Raw genomic sequence first — 26,956 nt, 5'->3', positions numbered from 1 at the left:
TATTGCATTTTTTATACAGCTGCAGACCATTTCTTGTTTCTTGTCTTCATAAGCTTCAAAGCTTACATTTTACCAAAAACAAATATTGAAAGGTAAAAATTCAAAGAATTCAAATCAGAACCAATTGATGAAAACTTTACACATATCACTAAAATTCACTATATCTATTTATTAAAACACAACGATATTGTTTGGTGAAGACACACATCACTTTATGGATTGTTGGAACACATTTCACTATACACTATAAACACACCCTGATGATAGAAACTTGATTGATAATTAATTAAGGAAAACAAATATCACTACAATTTCACTTAATAGCAGCGCTTCCGTTAGCTTTTAAAAGTTGGAAGTCCTGACTTCCAAGCCTAAAATTTTGGACGTCCCAGACATAAATTTTGAAGTCTTACTTTTTTTCAGAAGTTTAATATACGTACATGTTCCAACTCTATCCATTACCCGATAATCCAGTATTATTACGATTTCTATTTTCAACACCAAAATATGGCCAATATTGACGTCCGCCATTTTACGCAAGTGAATATAAAAATTGAATTGTGGGATGGGGGAATTCCCATTGAACATTCGTTAATCATGTGATGCGCTTTTGAGCGCATAGTGCACTGTTCATATTTAGTAATGACGACAAATTAACAACTGAATTTAAAATGTTACATGTACCTCCTTACAGAAAAGTTTGCCTAAGTGAAAGAGGCATTTCGGAGAATAAAAACGCGTCTTTCTTTAAATTTTACGGAGAACACTTCATTCCGAAACGGGATATAACTTGTCAGGTCATTCATGCACGTAGACCAATATACTAGCTAAAGAAACTTCAGTGTACAGTTTATATAGTATTGACAGACCAGTACGCCCAAGTCAAAAATCATAACAAGGGACAAAACTGTCACAAAACCAGGTTTTCATTGTGAAAAAAAATCTGATAAAGGGAGACAACTCAAACTGAACTTTTGAAATGAACAAAGAAAATTAACCCCCTTTGTAAGTTTGTTTTAAAATAAATCTATTTTTAGTCGTGGCGACCTTGACATTGGAGATATGCACATGAACTTATTTTGTTTGACCTTTGACCATGAAGGATGACCTTGACCTTTCACCACTAAAAATGTGCAGCTTCATAAGATACACATGCATGGTAAATATCAAGTTGCTATCTTCAATATTGCAAAAGTTATGAGCAACGTTAAAGTTTTCGGACGGACACACGGACGGACGGACGGACGGTCAAAATTTGTGTGCGTATGGAAAGGCGTTGTCCATATACACATGCATACCAAATATGAAGGTTATATCTCAAGGGACATAGAAGTTAAGAGCATTTTTCGAAACCTAAACGCAGATTTTGAAACCTAAACGCAGACCCCTACTTCAAGGTCAAGGTCACAGGGGTCAAAATTGTTGTGCGTATGGAAAGGCCTTGTCCATATACACATGCATACCAAGTATGAAGGTTATATCTCAAGGGACATTTATGGCCATTTTTGACCTTTGAACTCAAAGTGTGACCTTGACCTTGGAGATATCGACGTAATTATTTTGCGCGACACACCGTCCAATGATGGTGAACAAATGTGCCAAATGATTTTAAAATCTGACAATGAACGACATAGTTATGGCTCGGACAAGCTCATTTATGGCCATTTTTGACCTTTGAACTCAAAGTGTGACCTTGACCTTGGAGATATCGACGTAATAATTTCGCGCGACACACCGTCCAATGATGGTGAACAAATGTGCCAAATGATTTTAAAATCTGACAATGAACGACATAGTTATGGCCCGGACAAGCTTGTTCCGCCAGCCCGCCAGCCAGCCAGCCAGCCAGCCCGCCAGCCAGCCAGCCAGCCAGCCCGCCCGCATTCGCCAATCTAATAACCAGTTTTTTCCTTTGGAAAGCCTGGTTAAAAAGTGACATTTAAAGTTATGGTAGCCAGAACTAACCAATATACATGTATATGCATAGTTTGGCAATCTCAAAACACGTTATTTAACTATTTATTGCATTATGTGTTACGGCCATTGATGTAACAAAATACATTATTCAATTTTAGTATTTTCAAATGCGTAAAATTAAACGTGTTATCTGAAATCATTTCCAGATTTTATTATTCATGGAAAGTTAAGAACATTCTAGCAACAAATAAACATTTCTCGTGTATTTCGTGTACAAATGGAAATCATGCGAAAATTAGAAGGTCATTCTTCCTCGGGGAAAGCGTGGACTTAAATATTTTAGTGCTGAATAAAAACTTCGTAGCACAGGGGTCGCTAATATTATTGTATACAGCTTCACGTGGGGTCCGCGTGTATTCCGCTGCCTGTGCCCTGATTGGCTGATGCGCTTACCAAGAAGAATTTGATTGACAGCTGGAAAAATCAATATTGGCAACACGCTGAGAATTTCATTGAAAACAGTACCTCTTAGGCGGAGTTAACGGTCTTAATAACCCGATTTAATGTTGACATTTGTACTGTGTATTAGTAAATAGAGTACATGTGGATTATCGGACATCCAAGGGACTTCCACCATTTGCATAATGGACGTACGGGTGCAAGTGAAGGAGTTTATTATCACTTATCTGTTAAACTTGCCCCTTTAGTGGCCATGGCTATCGATTCCAGTTCGCACACGTGTTATACATGTAGATACGCATCTTTTTAAAGATTCTTTAGATCTCGGTTTTGATCGGAAATAATCGCGGACCACCTACCCCCCCCCCCCCCCCCCCCCCAAACTTTCTCATCGATTCTGGACAAATTGAGAGATCGACCTCCGGGGCTTAAAAAAAGCCGGAACTTCCGAAAAAAAACAAACACTTTGAGCCATGCAGTAACAACTGTTTAATCAAAAGTCAGATATTACATTATGATATAATTGACGAAAGGCATTACATATACCAAAACAAAACCTGTTATTTGTATTGAATATGTATTCTAAATGTTCTAAATGCACTCTTCTGGTGGCTTTTCAACGCCGATTCCCCCATTCTAGCAATCTCTATATCTGATCTGCATCTGAACAAGAGGGCCTGAAAGGCCCAAAGTCGCTCACCTGAGATTAAAAGGAACTGACCTGTTCTGTGCAGCCCAAGATGTCATTAGAACAATATGTTTTTACCAACTTTCATGACTAGTGAACACCCTGGCAGCCACGTTTTTCAACAGACCAGAACCATTTTCATACACATCCAAGATATCATTTAAACAAATATACTGACAAAGTTTCATGAAGATTCATAAGTCCATATAAGGAAAAATGCCCCACCCACCACCCACGGGTGGCCATGTTTTTCAAGCAACTGGAACCACTTTCGAACTTGTCCAAAATATCATTGGGACAAATCTTCTGACAAAGTTTCATGATGATCGTACGATAAATATGGCTTCTAGAGTGTTAACAAGGTTTAACTATAGCTATATAAGGAAAAATGCCCCGCCCCTTGGCAGCCATGTTTTCCACCAACCGGAACCATTTTCAAACTCATCCAAGATATCATTGAGACCAATCTTCCGACCAAATTTCATGAAGATTGGAAATAAATGTGGCCTCTAGAGTGTTAACAAGGTTTTACTATAGCCATATAAGGAAAACTGCCTCGCCCCCTGGCAGCCATTTTTTTCACCGATCTGGACCATTTTCAAACTCATCGGAGATATCAATGAAAACAATGTTTTGACAAAGTTTTATGATGATTGGGCAAAAATTGTGACTTCTAGAGTGTTCACAAGGTTTCTCTACAGCCACATAAAGGAATACTGCCCCGCCCCCTGGCGGCCATGTTTTTCAACGGACCAGAACCATTTTTGAACTCAACCAACATATCATTTAGACAAACATTTTGACAAAGTTACATGAAGATGTGACTTCTACAGTGTTCACAAGGTTTTTCTTTTTTTTGACCTAGTGACCTAGTTTTTGACCCAGCATGACCCAGTTTCAAACTCGGTCGAGGTACCAATGGGACAAATGTTCTGACGAAATTTCACGAAGATCAGACAATAAATGTGGCCTATAGAGTGTTCACAAGGCAAAATGTTGACAACGCACGACAGACAAAAAGCGATCACAAAAGCTCACCATGAGCACGTTGTGCTCAGGTGAGATAAAAATGCCCCGCCCCCTGATGGCCATGTTTTTAAAGCAACCGGAACCATTTTCGAACTTGTCCAAGATATCATTGGGACAAATCTTCAGACCAAGTTTCATGATGATAGGAACATCAATGTGGCCTCTAGAGTGTTAACAAGGTTTTACAATAGCCATATAAGGAAAAATGCCCAACCACCTGGCGGCCATGTTTTTCAACCAACTGGCATCATTTTCAAATTTGTCCAAGATATTATTCGGATAAATCTTCTGACCAAGTTTCATTAGGATTGGACAATAAATATGGCCTCTAGAGTGTTAACAAGGTTGTACTATAGCCAAATATAGCCATATAAGGAAAAAATGCCCCGCCCCTTGGCAGCCACGTTTTTCAAGCAAACTTAACGATTTTAGAACTCATCCAAGAAATCATACAGACCAATCTTCTGACCAAATTTCATGAAGATTGGACAATAAATGTGGCCTCTAGAGTGTTAACAAGGTTTTACTATAGCCATATAAGGAAAACTGCCCGTCCCCTGGCGGCCATGTTTTTTCACTGATCTGGACCATTTTCAAACTCGTCCGAGATATCAATGAAACCAATGTTTTGACCAAGTTTCATGATTATTGGGCAAAAATTTTGACTTCTAGGGTGTTCACGAGGTTTCCATATAGCCATATAAGGAATACTGCCCCGCCCCCTGGCGGCCATGTTTTTCAACGGACCGGAACCACTTTTGAACTCAACCAACATATCATTTAGACAAACATTTTGACAAAGTTACATGAAGATTGGGCATCAAATGTGACTTCTACAGTGTTCACAAGGTTTTTCTTTTTTTTGACCTAGTGACCTAGTTTTTGACCCAGCATGACCCAGTTTCGAACTCAGTTGAGGTATCAATGGGACAAATGTTCTGACCAAATTTCATGAAGATCAGACAATAAATGTGGCCTCTATAGTGTTCACAAGGCAAATGTTGACAGCGCACGCAGGGGTTTTTTTTACTAAGAAAGTGACGCCGATATTCGGCGTCTTCCCCTACCAGAATTTTTCCACTAAAAATACCATTTCCCCTCCTCTCTCTCTGTCTCTCTCTCTCTCTCTGTGTCTCTCTCTCTCTCTCTCTGTCTCTCTCTCTCTCTCTTTCCCGACGAACACTCAAATCTGGGAATCCCAGTGATTCTATATATAGCTCTCAAATAACGTCATGGAAACCAGGCAACTAATCGTATTAATCATGTGATTATTTTACTGGATTCCGGTCTTGCGCGAGAAGGGTGTTTCGTCAATTAATTACCGGAAACCAGTCGAATTTTCATCCGGGTTATGTGAAAGCCAAGATATAAACGTTAAAACAGAAAAAAGTCTCACAATTGGCGTTCATACACAAATAAAATAAAACGTTCGGACTCGGAAAATATTAATTGCGTTGACGCATTTTTTAAGAATGAATCATCAAAAACCGTTGAAACCCAGCAGGATTCGGAGGTACATGTAATCAACATCGATTAATATTGTCGGATTATTGTAAAAGTGAAAGTAGACAATCGGCAGCTGCCGCACCTTTCCCTTCCAATACTGTAGCAGATCTAGATCGTCAACCCATTCATCATGAAATTGAAATCACAATATTGACATCGTTCCCCGGCCCCAGTTGAAAACATTTCCCATTATTAGATCTACCCCTGCAACTTTATTTAGGACTTTGACTTTAATATCATACTTGTTCATGTGTTTAAGAACAAAAAGGTCAGAGACATGCCTCTTTTTCTAAAAAAAAAACCTGAAGAATGTAGGTCAGTTATAGACATTGAAATGAACAGTTCTTATTTTTTCCCCAAATATGTCTCTTTCGCGCTCGATTTTCCCCTTTTATCCAGCGTCCAGCGTCTTCCCCTTTTTCTAAAAAAAACCCCTGGCACGACGGACGATGCACGACGGACAAAAGGCGATCACAAAAGCTCACCATGAGCACATTGTGCTCAGGTGAGCTAAAAATGCACTTATTCGCTGGCATATTTCAACTTGTCAGCACTATAATGGTATAATGCGCACACAAAAAACGAAGTAGACCATTTAGCGGAAGATTAGTAGTAGTTGCCTCCCTTACGTTCTAAAACCCGTACCGATCCAGTACCTTCCAGTATGAACAGATTGGAACCGTCATAAATCGTGAAAAAAAAACTACGACTTCGGACTCGTGGAAAAGATACAGGGCTTTTCATCAGGAAATTGGGAAGAGGCCCTAGCCTTTCAAATTGGGCATTTCATGCGCGATAACTGCTCATTTTGGGGAGACCTTGTTTTTAAAAGTTTTTGAAACAGGGTCTTTTTCATTTAGCATAAGTATTAAGACACATTGTGATGCATTCATTAGAGCTCATAGCTTTCAATTTGGTGTAAAATTTAAAAAAATAAAATAAAAAAATGTTCTTTTTTTCAATTTCGGGAAATTCCTCTATCAATTTTGGGAAAAATTACCTTATTGTCGATTGGGAAGGGGCCGAATTTAGGCCCCTGTTATATAAGGGTGAAAAGCCCTGAGATAAGAAATAATATATTTTTACCCTTGGTACGTTTTTCAAGCACTTTTGAAGCCCGAAATAAGCACTTTTTAAGCATTTTTAAGTTTTTATATGCAAATAAGCACTTTTTAAGCACACTTCAGCCTTCATAAGCACTTTTCAAGGAGAACATTGAAATTCAAGCACTTTTCAAGGTGTGTGCGAACCCTGCCAGAGGCAATTTATACCACGGAAAGATTTACAATTATTTAACAGTCAAATTATTATGAAACATATTTACATATAGTATATGTGAGTAAAAAAGTATAGCTACTAGGGCTTTAAATTGTAAACAAAGTAGTAGAGATCACACTTCAATTTCATTATTGATATTCTCGCTTACAGGAGTAAATTCACTGTGGTGTTGATTCACTGTGAGTCATTATTGATATTCTCGCTTACAGGAGTAAATTCACTGTGGTGTTGATTCACTGTGAGTCATTATTGATATTCTCGCTTACAGGAGTAAATTCACTGTGGTGTTGATTCACTGTGAGTCATTATTGATATTCTCGCTTACAGGAGTAAATTCACTGTGGTGTTGATTCACTGTGAGAGTTGTACACTGTATTTTTTTATCTTAAGGTAAATTAATAATAACTCGATCACGAAGATTACCATTCCTGGTGATAGAGGTAGAGGGAGACCAAGAAAATCGTGGTCTGTGTTAAGGATGACCTGCACACCTGTGGCATGGGAGACACAGACCCACAGAACAGAGGAGCGTGGAAATCAGGGGTTAGACGCTCTAGCCGCCTGCTGCCTACTGCAGCTACTGGGATTAATCCCGCAGCAGATGACAAATAAACTCAGGATCAAGTCAAGTCAATGATAAATGCCACATGGGATAATACTCTTAGATAATCCATTGATAAGATATAGCATGAAGCTCATATCGAATAACATATTCCATAATCTTGTAGTCAACTATAATTGAAAGAAGAATTATCAGTTTTATATAAATTAAGTACATGCCAGAAAAGACAAGAGGATAACTTTATTATTGGGAAGCCCCTTACAAATTAGACATACTTCCAGCTAATATTTTTTCCATTCAGCTTACACAGATCACTGTGTTGAACTTGATTATGACTCTGGCTTTTAATGTAACCCAACCAAAAAGATGTTTTAACAAGGGACAAAATTGTCACAAAACCAGGTTTTCATTGTAAAAAAAAATCTGATAAAGGGAGAAAACTCAAACTGAACTTTTGAAATGAACAAACAAAATTAACCCCCTTTGTAAGTTTTTTTTTTTTTTAATCTATTTTTAGTCGTGGCGACCTTGACATTGGAGATATTAACGTGATTCTTTCGTGCGACACACCGTCCCATGATGGTGAACAAATGTGCCAAATGATTTTAAAATCTCACAATGAATGACAGTTATGGCCAGGACAAGCTCATTTATGGCCATTTTTGACCTTTGAACTCAAAGTGTGACCTTGACCTTGGAGATATCGACATAATTATTTCCCGCGACACACCGTCCAATGATGGTGAACAAATGTGCCAAATGATTTTAAAATCTGACAATGAACGACATAGTTATGGCCCGGGAAAGCTTGTTCCGCCCGCCCGCCAGCCAGCCAGCCCGCCCGCATTCGCCAATCTAATAACCAGTTTTTTCCTTCGGAAAACCTGGTTAAAAATGTTAATTTCTCGGCAGCCAGTATTTACAAGTAACTATATAAAGACAGTACTTATGGGTATAAATAAATATATATTTTCTGATAAAAGGATTTTTCCTTGCATATTCCCAAAGAAAAATGGAAAAAATATGCCCACTTAAAAAAAACAAGAGATGTGCAAGAGCTCCAGATAAATACGGCTTTTTGATGAAGGTTTACGCATTTATTTTTATAAACTGGATGTACAATTACGACTCAGCGCCCTCACACTACTTTGGGGGAAGGGGTCCGCAGCCCTTAGGAGGGGGAATTGTTTGTAAATGGGGGAATATTTATAACGAGAAACAGCAACTGTGTTTAGCTGTTATAAACATATATTTCTATATATGTGACTGTCTATAGGGCAGAAAGGTGCACTTTTACTCAATCTATTTAACATTTATCTTATTTAAAAGTCCACCATTATGTCCTTTTTGCTACTAAAACAAGCTAGCGCTGTGTCCAGTTGCATGCAAAGTTTGTCTTAAACTTGTATCATACACTGCAACTCCAATTAATCGCGGTTGAAGGGGTCCAAAGATTGCGACTGTAATATAACCGGCATGGGATATAAATTGTCAGGTTATTCATGCGTGATTATGTATGCATTAGCATATTTTGGCAATCTCAAAACACGCTATTTACCTACCTTATTGAAGTATGTGTTATATCCATATGTTATTCATTGGTTTAACACAAAACATTAGTCCATGTAAGTATTTTCAAATGCATATAATTAAATTTGTAATCTGAAAACAATTGCCAAGTTTTATTGTTCAAGAAAGCATGCACAAATTAGACCCATGTACAAAATGATGTCATTCATGCTCATGGAAAGCATGGCCTTTAATAGTAGTCCAACTGAGGGATCTTTACCTCTAAATTATAAGCAAGTTGTTTACACTGTATCTTACACGCAAAGATTGTTGAGATAGGTCAGTATTGACTTGTGACATTTACTGTTATAATTGTATACACCTTCATGTGTGGTGTGTTTCGGCAGTTCAAAGCAAATTCAAGAGAGAATAGCAACACCCGAAATGACCTGTGATGTTTGACAAGTGGAGTTATTGTTTAATCGCAGTATGCAGGTGTTAAAGTGATGTACAATCAAAGCAAACAATCTGGTCAAAAATGGATTATGAATGTCGGATCAGGGACCTATACAAACAAAGGGATTCGCTACTCAATGAACCGAAGAACAAGCTAACGCGTTGTTACGCAAAACGGAAACTAGACTTGCGACCAAACGAGACTTCGCGCGACGATGCAAATTTTCACAGTCGCCTTTTTGACAGAGAGAACCTGACAAAGCGATCTAGTCAGATTAAGATTACAAATTAACCAAGTGTTGCCAACAAAGAAGTATTCATTGCAAAGGTTTGTTGAATTTGAGACATCTTATTGTTTTATTTGCTTTCGACTACCCTTGCAAAAAGTTAACCCACTTTCATACCAAAACACACTTAAACCAACATAAAACTGTGTTTTTTCTAAGTTTTTCTGAGCGGAAGTTGGTTTTTGCTAATAAAAGCGAGTTTTATGTGAGCTAAACTGTGCTTAACTGAGTTTAAAGTTGGTTTTTTAAAGTAGATGTGTGTTAAAGCGAGTTTTTTTGCTGTAAGAAGTTGGTTTTTTATGTGTCAAAAGTGAGTCTTTTTATTTATGAGTTGGTTTATGTGTGTTTAAGTGTGTCTTTTTGTTTCATAAGCGAGTCTTTTACAACAGAAGTGGGTCTTTTTATAAACAGAAGTGGGTTAAAGCGAGTTTAAGTTGGTCTTTTTATAAATAATTTGAAAGCCGCAACAAGGCTAAAAGACTCACTTTAACACACTTATCAATAAGTTGGTCTTTTGTTTATTAACATAACTCAACAATAAAACAATAATTCTTCAACTAGATCTTTGTTTCATGTTTATAGCCATATATTATCAAGGTGAATTGTAAAGGGGCTTTTTTACAGCTTGTTTGCCATTGCACCTTTTGTACATTTATGGGCTCCCCATAATTTTAAGGAAACATTGGATAAAAATTGCTCTTTCAGAACATCACAGGTTCACAGATACTATAAAAATGTTAAAATGTTCAAACTTAGTTTTATACCTGAATATGAAATTGTTTGTCTTTCACTTTGAATCAATACATAAATATTAAATATATTATAAGAACAATCACACATCTATAAAAATGTGAATACTTCCATTTAATTCATGTTCTTTGGATAATTCAATAGACTTACAGTGTGTTTTTTTATTAATTTTTTGAGGGGGAGAGTGACACTGTTTTTATAATAAATAAAACTAGTTTCAGTGTGAAAGTGTTGATTAATATATGGAAACTTATGTGGGCTTGCCAGCATCAATTATAAAAACAATAACTATTTTAACTTTCTTATACTGATATTTAACCCCAATACAATTAATGCCTACCACATTGACCTTTAACATACAATTTAAAAGGCAATAAAAATAAATAATATTTATACTATTAATATTATTTGCTAACACCATTCAGCATGTTTTTTTTTTAATATTCACAATTAAATATAATATGCTAAGGGTGCTGTGTATTATTCAATAAATACATATATGTTGGTGTTGAAATCAGTAGATATTTCTCAGATTTAGTAATTGGCTGACACACATAAGAGATTAGCCCTCCCCCCCCCCCCCCAATTAAATCATAAACATTAATTCTTATCACAGTATCAGTGCTCCATCTATAGGCCTAACAAAGGGGTGTTGATAGACTTTTGATTGGCTGAGCCACCATCTATTTGAAAACAAGCAACTTTGATTGGCTGGAGACAGGAAGTTATGTTTTGAAAACAAAGGGGGTTTTCATCAACTGACTTTGAGCTTTAAGGTATAATTGAGTAACATTAAGACTTATAATTCTAGTTTAAAATGTCTTGAATAACTTTCAGCATGAAGTATTGTGTGGTGAAAACAATGTGTATGTACTACAATGTGTAAATCAACAATAAGTTTGTTGCAAAGGAGATTCAAAGTGGATGGTTAAAGTGATATGGTCTCATAATTCATCAACTGCCTGTTATCTTGGAATACTGAAGAACAGTTGTTTTAGGTTTGTATTTTCATTTTTACATCACTTTTTTATTAAGTTTTATATTGAATTAATTATGATCATTATCATATTTATGTATTGTCACTGGGAAATGTAAATGGATAAGTATAAATGTAATGCAATTATAAGGAAAAACAACACCATTTGAATAATTATGGCTGTATTTTATGATTATTGTCATCTTAAATGTTATTTATACCTATTTCTGGTCATTAATGAACAGATTTCTTTCCCACATATTCAATGAAAACTTTTATATTTTAAATTTGAAGGTTAAACTCCCAAGGTGAAATTTACATTGATTGGAAGATTCTTTGGATAGAATATTCCTGCCAAAAGACAGCAGAAGGGGGACTATTACTGATGTATGGATTTTGACACCAGATTTTACCCTGCACGAGCAGTCCAACTTGAGTAGATCAGGAGTGGGAAAACCGAGCCCTGTCCTTGACCAAGGAAAGTTGGATTTGTTGAGAGGTAAAACTATACAGGTTTTAGTATTTGAAAGGCGTCACACTTCCGACCAGTCCACACAGCCAAATGAGACCACATATCTTGGTACATTTTCAAACAGTATTTTCTACCACACGTAATTTCTTTTAATTATTTATGACAAGCGTTAAGTCACATGTGATCACAGGATTTAAATTGCAAAAATAAACAAACAAAAACAACAAGCAAACAAACTTGTTCTGATTTAAATTAATAATATTTATAGTAACAAGATATACCATAACAGCAATATTTATCACTTACATTATAAAATATCTTTCAGGACCTGATCTCAAATGAGATCATGCACAAGACGCACCTCGCAAAGGCCATGATAGTATAGTTTTCAGACCTGATCAGCTGGTGACTGCTCTATGAAGTGCTGTTCAACCTCCCCTAAGGGGGAGATTCGAGAGGGTCTCCTGATTGCTGAACCAGTGCTCCAGCTAGGCCTAAATCGAAGGGCGCCACGCCCTGCCCTCCCGAACCTCCGCCCTGCCCCCCGAACCTCCGCCCTGCCCCCCCCCCCCCCCTCAAAAAAAAAAAAAAAATTTTTTTTTTTTTTTTTTTTACATATGATAATTCATAAATCTCTTATTACATTGTAATTAGTTTAATCCTCATTGTAGACATTATATTTGAATGGTTTAATAATAATGGGAATAATACAATTATTTATAACATATAAATTAACATGCAATAGAAAGCATTCCAGAAACACTCGCGCGCTCGAACGTGCCCTTTTCACAAAATACTGCGCGTCAAAAGTGCCCTTTTCACAAAATACTGCGCGTCGAAAGTGCCCTTTTGACAAAAAAGCCGCCCTGCCCTTTTCAAATTCTAGCTGGAGCACTGCTGAACACTACGCCATGGTTGGTATGATTCTTTTTTATAGGAAAAAAGGGGATTTAAATATATAGGTGTTCTACTGCCTCCATATTCATTTTGAAACAAACATAATGCAATTGATTCAAATTTGACTCCAGCACATAATCTGTCTTGCGTTAATTTAATACTACTGCTAAAATTTAAGAGTTACTAAAAATTGTGTTTGTGTATAAAAGTTTTGAGAATTTAACACATAGGCAGACAAAAATAACCTCAGTATAAAGTTAACGATCAAGCTCTAATTTTGAACGATATAAAAAATTCAAGCAACAGTAATTTGCCTCCTTGTTTCAAAAACGAAATCCTTCTAATGTAGATGATGTTAAAATGGGATATCTGAACTGATGATATTGATGTAAAAGTTTATTCCACCAAAATCAAGTCATTCAGATCAGACTTGATTTGGGTGGAATAAACTTCTACATGTTTTTTTAATACTGTAATGTACAGTAAAATCCTGCATTGATTGTTCATATACATTTCAGTTGTCATCTCCAAAAAGTTTGCCCTGCCCATATCAACAGTGGAAGAGAACATGAGATGGGCCTTGAGGAGGCTTTGTGTCATGTACTGCGGGGAGAATATATAAACTGTTTAGTGCTGAGCAATATGTTCCTTTGTTCATAGGTGTAAATATGTGTAAAGGGCTATTCCAGGAAAAGATAGGATGAAGGATTCCTTAATGTTGTCATTTTATAAATCCGGTACCACCAACACAGTTAAAAACAATTATTATTAATTTTATCCTCTGTATCACCCCTCACTAACTGAAACTGTATATAATCATGGTTCATACCCTTCCTCCCATTTTTACCTGTGGTAGCCCAAAAAGGAGAATGTTATTTATTTTAATTTATTATGTTAAATGTGCTCGCATATTGTGATAATGTATCTTGGGTAGATGTTTTCCTGGTTTTGTTAAAAATGCACTGTTAAAATGTTCACATTATTTGTTGTTTTTAATATAAACATTGTTTTTTGCAAATTGTGTGTGTCTTTTATTTATAATCACATGGGGCTTGTAATGATCTGTTGTGATTTTATCTCAAATAACCTTTTCACCATTAAGGTGTAAATATTTTTTTTTACCAAGGTTACAGGTCAAACAAGCAAAATTTTATGATCCCTTAAACGAACAAAAGACTCACAAAAACCAACTTAAACACACTATTGTAGACAGAAGTGTGTTTAAGTTGGTTTTTTGTGAGTTTTGGTATGTTGGTTTTTTGTGAGTTTTGGTATGTTGGTTTTTTTGTGGGTTTTGGTATGTTGGTTTTTTGTGAGTTTTGGTATGTTGGTTTTTGTGAGTTTTTTCTGTGTTTAACTCAGTTTTAACCAAGTTGGTAAAAACCCCCACTTTAAACACAGAAAAAACCAACATACCAAAACTCACAAAAAACCAACATACCGAAACTCACAAAAAACCAACATACCAAAACTCACAAAAAACCAACTTACCAAAGCCCACATTTATGTAACAAGTGAGTTTTTTCTGTGTTTAACTCAGTTTTAACCAAGTTGGTAAAAATACCCACTTTAAACACAGAAAAAACCAACTTACCAAAACTCGCAAAAAACCAACATACCGAAACTCACAAAAAACCAACTTACCAAAACTCACAAAAAACCAACTTACCAAAGCCCACATTTATGTAACAAGTGAGTTTTTTCTGTGTTTAACTCAGTTTTAACCAAGTTGGTAAAAATACCCACTTTAAACACAGAAAAAACCAACTTACCAAAACTCACAAAAACCAACATACCAAAACCCACTAAAAACCAACTGCCAATACCGCTTGGTTTAACACGGATAAAACTCGTGTTTAACTCGAGTTTTACACACTTATTTGGGAAGGGCACGCTTTGTATTTACTAATAAAAACAACGGTGGGTAGTTTCACCAAATCATGCGTATCATTGTTTACACTTCCATAATCTGATAAACATATGTTGTGGCTTTTTTCAAAAGGCTTGGTCAAATAAAACTCTATACTATTCATGTTGGTATTCTTACAAACGTTACATTTCAATGCATTGTGTGGTGAAAACTTAATTGACATTATTTGCAAATTTATTATTTTATAATAGCTCAAAGATTATAGAATTTGAGTCATTTTTTTATTTTGTAATCACTATCAGTGTTATCAACATATGTCGCAGCTTTTTCCGAAAGGCTCAGTCAATACTATCTCGATATTAATCTTGTAGGTATCTTTACAAACGTTACATTTCAATGCATTGTGTGTTGCAATTTTTATTTGTATTATTTGCAAATTCATGATTTTGAATGAGCACAAAGACAATACAATTTTAGTGATTTTTTTTTATTTTTACCACTTTCAGTTTGATCAACATATGTCGTGGCTCTTTTCGAAAGGCTCAGTCAATACTAGCCCTATAGTTATCATGATTGTATCTTTACAAACGTTACATTTCAATGCATTCTGTGGTGCAAATTTAATTTGCATTATTTGCAAAATCATAATTTTGTATTAGCTCAAAGATGATACAAATTTAGTCTTTTTTTTATTTTGTAATCACTATCAATTTAATCAAATCAGCATTTTTCGAAAGGCTCAGTCAATACTTGCCCTATAATAATCATGATGGTGTCTTTACAAACGTTGCATTTCAATCTATTGTGTGGTGCAAATTTCATTCGCATTATTTGCAAAATCATAATTTTGTATAAGTTCAAAAACAATACAATTTTAGTCATTTTTTTATTTTATAACCACTATTAATTTGATCAACATATGTCGCAGCATTTTTGGAAAGGCTCAGACAAAACTAGCTTTCTGAACTGGAGATATCCATTGGCATATCAAGAGAGAAGTCTGTGATCAACTAGGAGGAAGCGACCATCGCCCAGGTCTCCTCATCATGAACCAGTCTACCTCTTCATCCTCAAGCATCCCCAGATGGAATTACAAGAAGGCCGACTGGACCTTATACAAACGTCTGAGTGATGACCTCTGCAAAGGTCGCCGTGGTGTAATGGATATGGTGTCCGGGTTCGATCCCCACCGCGGGAGCGTTCTTTTGATCTCCCCAAAGAGACCAAGTACTTGTTCAAGGCCCAGGAAACGGACTCGAGAGCGTTTATATAAGCCTTGGGCTTTCGATGCAATCGAGCTAAAATAAATAGGTTTAAAATAAAGAGATTAGAGTGGATGGTAGAGATATTAACAAAGTTGTGAAAGACTTCAATGCATGCATACTGAACGCAGAACAGAAGGCGATACCATGCGGGGCCAGAAAAGACAACAAGCCATACTGGAGTGAGGAGTTGGAAGACCTCCAGACCAAGCTGACAGAAGCCAGGGTGGAAGCAGAAAGCAACCCTTCACAAGAAAGCAACCTCTTTACTAGCCCTTTATTAATCATGTTGGTTTAAATTCATATTGTTTTATATTTTCAGTGCGCTGAAAAGAAGCAAAATAGGGTCTCTTGCTCTTTAGACGGAAAGTTTGACCCCGCAAAGGAAAATGTCATGACGCCAGCGTAACTTTGCGTACAAACTTAGGTCATTTCCACAGAACTAATGGTTGAAAAACATTGTGGACTTTAAATAGTGCTGACATACATGGGTGTTCACAGCTATGCCAAGGATACTGATACTGTCTGATTCAACACGGAAATTGGATTCCTTTCTTTTCCTGAGACGTACCTTAACCATCCCAGCACTAAGATGATGTTATTATATTCATGTTTACTAGATGAAGCAGTGGCGACAACAAACTTCACAAACCTTCAGACTTGCCGAAGACAAAAGAAAATTCAGTATGAATTAGCTTTAAATATCCAATTGATTAAATTAAACTGTTGCATTTTTTCATAAATGAACACATTCCAGCAGTGAATATCTCTGCTTAACTCAAAACTTTTGAGTTAAGCAGAGATATTCACTGCTGGAATAACAAGACAAAAGTGACTGTTAGATCTTTGATCATGTTAATCAAAAATGTGTTCCCAAAACTCATTATAAATATAAAATTTTCAAACTTGTTTAAACAAGATAATTTGGTATTTAATTTTAGTAAGCTTTTTGTATTGCTGTAGGCTTCGAATAAATCTTCTGCATCACCATGTCAGGAGGAATCTCAATCTTTTGTTGTTGAAATAATTAATAGAAAATTGTTAGTATTATTATCAAATTTATGTTGTTCTATTTCACATTGCAAATGATTAATTGTGCAAAATCTTTTACAAACATGTGATTTTTTTTACATGCTATTGAGTTTTTAAAACATTTTCTTTAACTGAATGCTCATTACACTTAGTAACATGAATGTAATGTTATACATACTCGTAAAATTAAATAATATTACCAAGATTACCTATCATGCATGAACTAATGTGTATGTTTCAGTGATTTACTGATTTATACTAAAAAATAAAACATTAACGACTTTTATGAATTGCCTTGCCTTCAAATTCTGCTGATTTTTGTTCAATACTTGAACACGAAATCACAAAAAGACTTTCAGTACTACTATGGATATCATGTTCAAAAGGAGTCCAACAGAATAATATAATGGCATGCGAACCTTCATTGTCTTGGATGATAAAGAACAATTATACATTTTAAAGTGTAAGCAATTGACAGGCGTTGATAATTATCCCCACGCTTTTTGAAAAAAAGGTGGGGATATTGTGGTGATCTCCACCGTCCGTCCGTCCGTCTGTCCGTCCGTCCTGGCCACTATCTCCTCCTACACTAAAAGCACTAGAACCTTGAAATTTACACACATGGTAGCTATGAGCATATGTGCGACCCTGCACTATTTGGAATTTTGATCTGACCCCTGGGTCAAAAGTTATAGGGGTTGGGGTGGGGCCGCGTCAGAAATTATCACTCATTTTTTTAGGTTATTTTACATTTACTTCTTTATTTCTACACCGATTCACTTCAAATTGATACTGGACCTCACCTATGACAATACGGTCAATCTCAACCATGCATGGCCCCATTCCCAACCCTGGGGCGCCCCGCCAACATAGGCCACACCCACCAAAAATTTCCATTTACTATAATTTTTTCATTTCTACACGGATTCACTTCAAATTGATACTGAACTTTTGTTATGACATTAGGGTCAATCTCAACTATGCATGGCCCCAATCCCAACCCTGGGGCGCCCGCCCACATAGGCCACAGTGACACCCACCAAAAAATTCCATTTACTATAATTTTTTCATTTATACACGGATTCACTTCAAATTGATACTGAACTTCTCTTATGACATTAGGGTCAATCTCAACTATGCATGGCCCCATAACCAACCCTGGGGCCCCGCCCACATAGACCACACCCACCCAAAATTGCCTTTACTATAATTTCTTCATTTCTACACCGATTCACTTCAAATTGATATTGAACTTCTCTTATGACAATACAGTCAATCTCAACTATGCATGGCCCCATTACCAACCCTGGGGTGCCCCGCCCACATAGACCACACCCACCCAAAATTGCCTTTTACTATAATTTCTTCATTTCTACACTGATTCACTTCAAATTGATACTGAACCTCTCTTATGACAATACGGTCAATCTCAACTATGCATGGCACAATTACCAACCCTGGGGCGCCCTGCCCACATATGTCACACCCACCCAAAATTGCCTTTTACTATAACTTCTTCATTTCTACACCAATTCACTTCTAATTGATGATGAACTTCTCTTATGACAATACGGTCAATCTCAGCTATGCATGGCCCCATTACCAACCCTGGGGCACACCTAGGTCAAACATTCGGCGTGGGGATACGCGTCGGCCTCTGCCGCGCCATTTCTAGTGTTGATATTTTTCACACAGCAGAGTAACATTTTTAATTAATTAAAAGACCTGTCTTTGCTACATGCACATATGTGTGATATACAATGGCAATTGAAACCCTGAGAAACAAATGGTATTGTTACTCGTCAACGCATCCGGTAATTGGGTTCCGTGTAGCAGTCGTCGAAATTCGCACTAGTCCGACAGCAAAAAACTAGTATTTTTTCTTTCGGCTTGTAGGAAATCCAATATTACAAGCCTGACGTGCTTGTACAATTCATTAAACAGAAAACGAGTTCCACTTTCATTTTCAATATTTGTAAACAAAGTTTTGAGCCGCTTAAATCAACAGCCCCTTATGTTTTAACACACTGCGCACATGTGCTGGGCAATCAGCCGATAATTGGATTACTGCGCATAAAGCGCATGGTTTTGTGGTTCCCGGATTACTATTATGTAAAATAAATGTTTTGCGTTGCGTTCGGGACACAGAGAGTAATGGCCGAACAGTTGTCATTCAAGTACGTTGTTGAGGAATGCGAATCTGAGGTAACTGTGATTGACGCATTTGTCAACTGGCTTTTTGTAGAATAACCTGGCACTTAATTGCTCATATATTTTCTGGTGGTTCAGGTTTGCTCTCTCTTTCACATGGATATATTGGATACATTTCTGCTAATTTTTTACCTAAACTTTATGTATATATTTATAATTGTGATTTGATAGAAATCCGTGTGTGAAATTAATTTCTTCTTATTTCAGGATCCGAAAGAGGCTGGCTCAGATGACAAGGAAGCTAACCTGGATGAGGATGAAATTAATAAGAGATTTGTATTGTATTCTAAAGATTGAATAAATGAATGCTTTTTTGGATGTTTTATGTTATGTTTATCTGCATTTTTAACAAAAATGTTTGGGCTGGTAAAATCTGACTTGAGCTTGTTCAAATTCAAATAGTACTAGCCCGACTTGCTTGTAGATTTAAATCTGAATTTCAATGACTGGTGTAGCATACTGCGTGTTAATATTACTAATAACTTATTTACAAGACAAGCAAGGCAAAATTGAACGAATATGTATTTGTTTATTAAACAACGAAAGTCGAATATTGCGAAACAACTATCACCATAAATGAGCGAAATTGCTCGCAATCAAATGAATCGATTTGCTTTTCTTCAACTACATGAAGGTCAGTCTGGCTGCACAGGTTCTGAGCGACTCTGTTGGTGAATATTAAAATGGCATGCGAAACTTTGCTGCGTGGGGAGGTTAAAAGAACAGTTATACATTTTGAGTTGTTTGCACTTAACATGTCATGATTATGTTGCTATTTCAAACAAAACATGGTAACATTTTAATTCTATTAAAAGACCGGTCTTTTGTACATGCACATACGTGCAATAAACAACGGCAATTTAACCCTGGCGAAACAACCGGCAATTAATATTCATCAAAGGGTCCGATAATTGGGTCCCCGTAAGACATACTGCATAATAATTAGACTAATCAGGGTTTTTTTACCTTATATAACAGACGCCGAATATCCGCGTCTTCCCCAAGCAATCTAGGCTACTTTTTTCCCCTTTCCGGACCGAAAAATTCCCCAAGCGGAAGCTTTTCCCCTCCATAAAACAGTTCAAAACGATTGAATTTTACAACGAATTCGCTCGAAATCGTACAAAACACCGTTTGGTACCCATCCAATTATGGTTCCCAACCGGTACACGCCGTTCTGTACTGTATAAATGTTACGACAATGATTACCTCCCTTGGCCGATTTACGATAACTGTCAACTCGCTTTACGTTAAATGTCACCAAAACGGCAAAATGTCGCATAACTGGCGAAATAACCGGAAAAAGCCCCAAAAAATTGCGAATTATGCGGTTATTTCAGCTTTCTTCACAGAAGTAAGTCCACTGCAGCAGTCTGTTCCTGAACAGTCTGAAACTGTCACAGCCAGTCCCTGTCAAGGTCAACTCAGTCTGGCGCAGCCGGCCACAGTTAGTCCCTGTCATGAAGTGATCACTTTGACAAAGTCAGTAATAGTCTGTTTAACTTTAAAGGACTGAAAAATAGGGAAATGCCTCTGTGAAATTGTGTAATAACATGTAAATAAACCACAAATATTGATGTATGAAGAAAATTACAGTCTTTTTTGTTTTCTTTTAACCCAATTAACAGTAAAAGTAAGACCCTTAAAAATTTTCTCCTATTGAGGAAAAAACGCGCACACATTTTTCCCCAAACGTGGAAAATCGCGCGTGAAATTTCCCCAACCAAAGGGCTAAAGGCCCCTTCCCCTACAACCCAAAAAAACCCTGCTAATTAATGATTGATTTTGAGATCAACAACGCAACAATTGAACTACCCTTGTCAAAAAAATAACCCACTTTCATACCAAAACACACTTAAACCAACATAAAACTGTGTTTTTTCTGAGTTTTTCTCAGCGGAAGTTGGTTTTTGCTATTAAAACCGAGTTTTATGTGCACTAAACTGTGCTAAACTGAGTTTAAAGTTGGTTATTTTAAGAAGATGTGTGTTTAAGCGAGTTTTTTTCTGTAAGGAGTCAGTTTTTTGTGTGTCAAAAGTGAGCCTTTTTATTTATGAGTTGGTTTATGTGTGTTTAAGTGTGTCTTTTTGTTTTATAAGCGAGTCTTTTACAACAGAAGTTGATCCTTTTTAAACAGAAGTGGGATTAAGCGAGTTAAAATTGGTCTTTTTGTAAATAATTTGAGAGCTGAAACCAGGCTGAAAGACTCACTTTAACACACTTTTCAATAAGTTGGTCTTTTGTTTATAAATAATACTCATCAATAAAACAATAATTCTTCAAATAGGTCTTTGTTTCATGTTTATAGCCATATATAATACAAGTCAATTGTAAAGGGGCTTTTTTACAGCTTGTTTGCCATTGTCCCTATTGTAAATGTGTGTGCTCCCCATAATTTTTTAGTGAATATTGGATGAAAATGGCTCTTTCAGAACATCACAGGTTCACAGATGGACAACAAGTATCACTGCCAAAAACTATAAAAATGATAAAACTTAGTTTTATACCTGAAAATGGAAGAGTTTGTGTTTCGCTTTGATTTTTTTTCTTTATATTTGTTTTTATTATAAACAATATCTTATGATTCTTTTATGTCTTAAAATTATTTTATTTTTTTAAATTTTAAAACAATCTTATATGATTGTTTATATTTGTTTAAAACAGTATTTACTTGTTAAATCTGCATATTTAAATAATTATGGTATTGGAAACATTATTTTGGAAATAATCTATTAATTTGTGTACATAAGTTATGCAAGATTTTGATATTTTCATATGATACCATTATATCCATTTTCTTAATTTGCAATAAAAAAATAAGATGCCAAACATGACCTGTGTTACATAAACAGTCAACAAAATAACAAGACAATACCTAAAAACACCCCCTTTCACACCACTAACAATAAACAGATAACAATCTGTCAGGCATTCAGAGCTAAACAGGGTACTGATTATCAGGGGCAGATAAGGCTACTGATAGGGTTTGCCCAGACATAAGGCTGGAATGAGGTATAAGACTTTTGATTGGTTCAATTTTTTGCACAGGAAATTATTTGAATACAACAACTTTTGAAAAACCGAAGCTAGTCAACTCGTACCTAAGTCAACTCGTACCTTCGGTCAACTCGTACCCGATTTGGTCAACTCGTATCCGATTTTTGGTCAACTCGTACCCCCACTAGTCAACTCGTACCTGAATTGGTCAATAACTGATGGTATTTACATCTTTATAATATATAGCGTCAGTACATACGTATATAATTGTGGGGTCGTTTTGTGTATTTGTTTTAGTTGTATAATATTAATTAATATCAAGTGCTTATATTCTGTGCTAAATAAACTAGTATAACGTAATGCATAATAATCAAGGTCTTTAAATGTAGGTCGGCAGGATAACTTATTTCGTCGTTGTATTTGTACATAGGGATGTATCATGGAATTGTAACGGCTATAAATATAAACTTTTAAAACGGTTTGTATACTTTTTAGGTGTAACACTTGCTCAGTACAACAGAATGGTGAAAGGCGTAATCGAACACACGTTTGTTTGTGTGCCATGTACAGAACGGCCATCGGTTGAGGTCATGGAAGTGTATCTCCGTGACGACAGTATCTCGGAATCCGAGTCCGACAATGAGTCTGTGCCCGAGTCCGATCATGAGATCTTTGAAAACAAGTGTTGGTTCTGTTTCTGTTTAAAATGTGAAACTTTGTTGCTGTACATAATCTATGTCGGTAGTTGTATTAAGTTCAATAAATAAAAGTTCTTGTGTTTAATAGATGTATGTAGATGGTTTGTTTGTTACCCTGTGTGAAATATAATGGGTTTTTTTGTGTTAAATGTGAATGTAGTATATGTTATTTGTGTGTTTTTTAAATGCCAAAATAAAAACACAAGAGACAATAACTTGCATTCTTTTTAATTTAATGTTCAAATTATTCGAACATTATGACCGTTGTTTCAAATTTACATAGAAATCTTATTATTTTATTGAAGAATGCTAAAACATCTAAATACTCATTAAATCCGTTTGTTTTACACAATAATCCTAATCTTTTTTAATTGATTGGTTAGTTGTTAGTTTGGATTCAAAGGTGTTCTTCGTTTTTACAAAGGTGCAGATTAAATCGATTTAGATATTAACGACCCGTGTCAAGTAATGTGTGAATCATTATTTAACAAAGGTGAAGATTAAGTAAATTACGATATTAACGACCCGTGTCACGTAGGTGTTAATAAGTATTTTAGGTGTTGATGAATTGATTAAATCATGTACTCAATTTTGAGACGAACCATAATTTGAGGCATATATATCAACAGCAACAACAACAACAACATTTATTAACTAATACACAAGTGTAACGACATGGATGATAATTATTTTGCAATTTGGTAATATTTATAAAAATCATGCAATGGAATAAGTTAACAAATATTTTACTGATTCATACCGTAAGATTTTTCCTTTTAACATCGATAATGATTGTTGTTAATAAATATATATTTTGAAAGAAAATATTATTTCTATATATTTCTTAGATAATATAATCTTTGTATATTGGACATATTAATAAGAATAAATATATATATACTTAGGTAATTACTTTAATTAGTCATATCGTACCCTGGTAAAAAAAAAACATACAAGTTATGCCAAAATATAACTTTAATTGGTCAACTCGTACCTGCAATAAACATTAAAAAAAACATCTTATGCATGCAAACACCCATCGCAATTTGTTTCCATAAAGAACAAATATTAAAAAGGTACGAGTTGACCAATCTGAAAAATGACTAAAGTACGAGTTGACCAAATCGGGTACGAGTTGACTAGGGTACGAGTTGACTTAGGTACGGGTTGACTGGCATTCTGAAAAACAAGCTGGTTTCAGCAATTGAATTGAGCTAAATTAAATTAACATTAAGACTTATAATTGTTGTGTAAAATGTATTGAAATACTGTCAGCATGAAGTATTGTGTGATGAAAACAATGTGTATTTTACTACAATTTGGAAATCATGCAACAATAAGTTTGTTGGAAAAGAAGTTCAACTTTTTTTTTTGGAATACTGAAGAACAGTTTTAACAGGTTTGTATTGTCATTTCTTCATCCTTTTTTTTATTTAGTTTACTGAATTAATTATGATCATTATTATATTTATGTATTGTCACTGGGAAATGTAAATTGATAAGTTAATGTATTGCAACTTAAAGGAAAAACAACACAATTTGAAGCAAAAATAGATGAACATACACATGACAGTGTGTAAATGTTGTGTACAGTGAATTATTGTGGTTGTGTTTTATGATTATTGTCATCTTTATTGTTATTTATAGATATTTCTGGTTATTACTGAACAGATTTCTTTCCCTCATATTTTAATTTTGAAGGTTAAACTCTTGCCCTTAGAGCAAAAGGGGTAATCATACTACCTGATGTATGGACTTTTACACCAGGCTTTTATCCTGCACGAGCTGGCCAACTTGAGGGGAACAGAAGTGGGCAAACCTTGCCCTGTCCTTGAACAAGAAAGCTGGATTTGTTGAGAGGTAAAACTATACAGGTTATTGCATTTTAAAAGCGTCACAATTCTGATCAATGTGAAAAATATTTTTAGAGTTTGAAATGTGATGAAAGTTAATTACAAGCTTTGGAAAATTACCAATTGTAAATATTTTGTCAAAACTCCTTTTCTTTTTTTGGTTTCAGAGTATCATTTAAGCTGAAATCCAGCATGAAACCAGGGAGGTGATGGCCACTGCACAGGCCATGTGCCGACTTTTCACTTTCCACCAGCTTGTGACTTGCACCATGAAGGGAGCAACAACTACAACTGGGTCACCAAGACCAAGCCTCCCCGCTGCTGAGAGAAATGCAATCATTGGTATTTTTTCTTCATCATAAAAGTTTGAAGTACCAGTTATCCATATAGAAATTCAATACACATTCTTCAAATATTTTTCAGATCACTTACTGTTTACAGTCCCATAAATGATCATTATATTACATCATTTGTGAAAAGGGGGAGTTTTTATAATCCAAGTGACAGTTAACAATATTTTTTTTTTTTATTCATGAAGACAGGGATTGAAAAACTTTGTCCGTGTCTCTAGTCACTTTCTCCAGTACAATCAGTAATAAACTCATTTGTGTTGACTTCCTTAATATGCAAATATTTAACCTCTTTTTCTGGCTAGAGTATTTTCTATTTAAGAACAGATTTTGTTGTTTTTTTGCATGTTTTTACAATGAATAGTCTATTATATTTTTTCAGATGTCATAGCCAAAACCTTTGACAAGCCTCTGGTGGATGTTGAAGAAAAGATGAGAGGTTGTTTAAGGCATCTGCGGCTGATGCACAAGTAGACTGTAGATTGAAGTCTTTGTAAATAAAATGTGCTGTTAAAATGATTATTTAACCATTGTTTTCACTTTGTTATATAGATTTGCACCTGTTTCAACAACATTAACTTATTTTTATGCTCCCGGTAGGTTCTCATATAGCAGTTGAACTGTCCGTCTGTCTGTCTATCTGTCCGAAAACTTTAGCATTGGTCATAACTTTTGCAATATTGAAGAAAGCAACTTGATATTTAGCATGCATGTGTATCTCATTGAGCTGCACATTTTGAGTGGTGCAAGGTCAAGGTCATCCTTCAAGGTCAGAGGTCAAAATCCAATGGAAGTAATAAGCAAAGAGAGATAATTTCTATACCTGCCAAATGATAAATAGAAATTTTATTTAAAAGCGGCGCAGTAGGGGGCATTGTGTTTCTGACAAACACATCTCTTGTTTGTATTTATTCCATACAATCTTACTTTTTTCAGTTCTTTCTTTGTGTTCAATGTTATGTTATAACACTATTATATTTTATTATAACAATGCCATGTCTGTTAAAATAGTTTTATCATGCTGTGTATATGGATATATATGTAAAGTTTTATGTTTTGTCGTTTAAAAAAGTAATTAGAATTTAATTTATGATATTTTTGTTCTTATCATAAAAAAGTTTTTCAGTTTTCAAGTGGGTGAAAAGTGGGTTTTTACTGAGCATTTAACAGGTTTAAAAGCTAGTTTTAACTGCGTTTAATCTGTGAAAAGCACACATTTAGCTCATTTAATGCTCAAATAAAACCCCACTTTAAACTCGCTTTAGAACAGGAAAAACCGGCTTGATGTGTAGAAGCGGATGTTAAAGCCAACATAAAGAAGGAAAACACACTAACTTTTAACCAACTTAAGTTGGTAAAACTCGGTTTTAAAGCGTGTTTTAACTGCGTTTAATCGGAGTTAAGCACACATTTAGCTCACTTAACACTCAAACAAAAACCCACTTTTAACTCGCTTAAGAACAGGAAAAAACGACTTGATATCAAGAAGCGGGTTTAAAAGCCAACATAAAGAAGGAAACACACTCACTTTAACCAACTTAAGTTGGTATAAGACGGTTTAAAGTAAGTTTAAACTGCGCTTAATCTGTGAAAAACACACATTTAGCTCACTTAACGCTCAAACAAAAACCCACTTTTAACTCGCTTAAGAACAGGAAAAACCGACTTGATGTGTAGAAGCGGGTTTAAAAGCCAACAAAGAGAAGGAAAACACACTCACTTTTAACCCACTTAAGTTGGTTTAAGTTAGTTTTAGTTGGTTTAAGTTGTTATAAGAAGGTATAAGTGGGTTGGTTTATGTGAGTGAAATCCAGGTTTTACCTACAAAAAACCAAGTCGGTAAGCAAAAAGTGTGTTTAAAAGACACGCTTTAACCCAGTGCCAATACCGCAGGGTT

General features: G+C 35.5%; 1 protein-coding gene and 2 long non-coding RNA genes across 5 annotated transcripts in view; 2 read left to right on the top strand and 1 right to left on the bottom strand.

The window, feature by feature from the left end:
- The window catches only part of LOC127857685 (la-related protein 1B-like), an 85,661-nt gene that overhangs the window by 51,476 nt on the left and 7,229 nt on the right, over window positions 1–26,956 (bottom strand). The gene's annotated exons all lie outside the window — the stretch shown is intronic.
- LOC127857697 (uncharacterized) lies at window positions 11,000–12,349 on the top strand. Its single transcript, XR_008038564.1, has 3 exons — window positions 11,000–11,439; window positions 11,712–11,916; window positions 12,215–12,349. It is a non-coding gene; the product is annotated as an uncharacterized LOC127857697 (long non-coding RNA).
- LOC127857698 (uncharacterized) lies at window positions 24,252–26,042 on the top strand. The gene is made up of 3 exons (XR_008038565.1): window positions 24,252–24,716; window positions 24,877–25,051; window positions 25,442–26,042. It is a non-coding gene; the product is annotated as an uncharacterized LOC127857698 (long non-coding RNA).

Source organism: Dreissena polymorpha, chromosome 14 (genome assembly GCF_020536995.1).
Source record: "Dreissena polymorpha isolate Duluth1 chromosome 14, UMN_Dpol_1.0, whole genome shotgun sequence".
Lineage (NCBI taxonomy): Eukaryota > Metazoa > Mollusca > Bivalvia > Myida > Dreissenidae > Dreissena > Dreissena polymorpha.
This window is presented reverse-complemented; position numbering and strand designations above follow the sequence as displayed.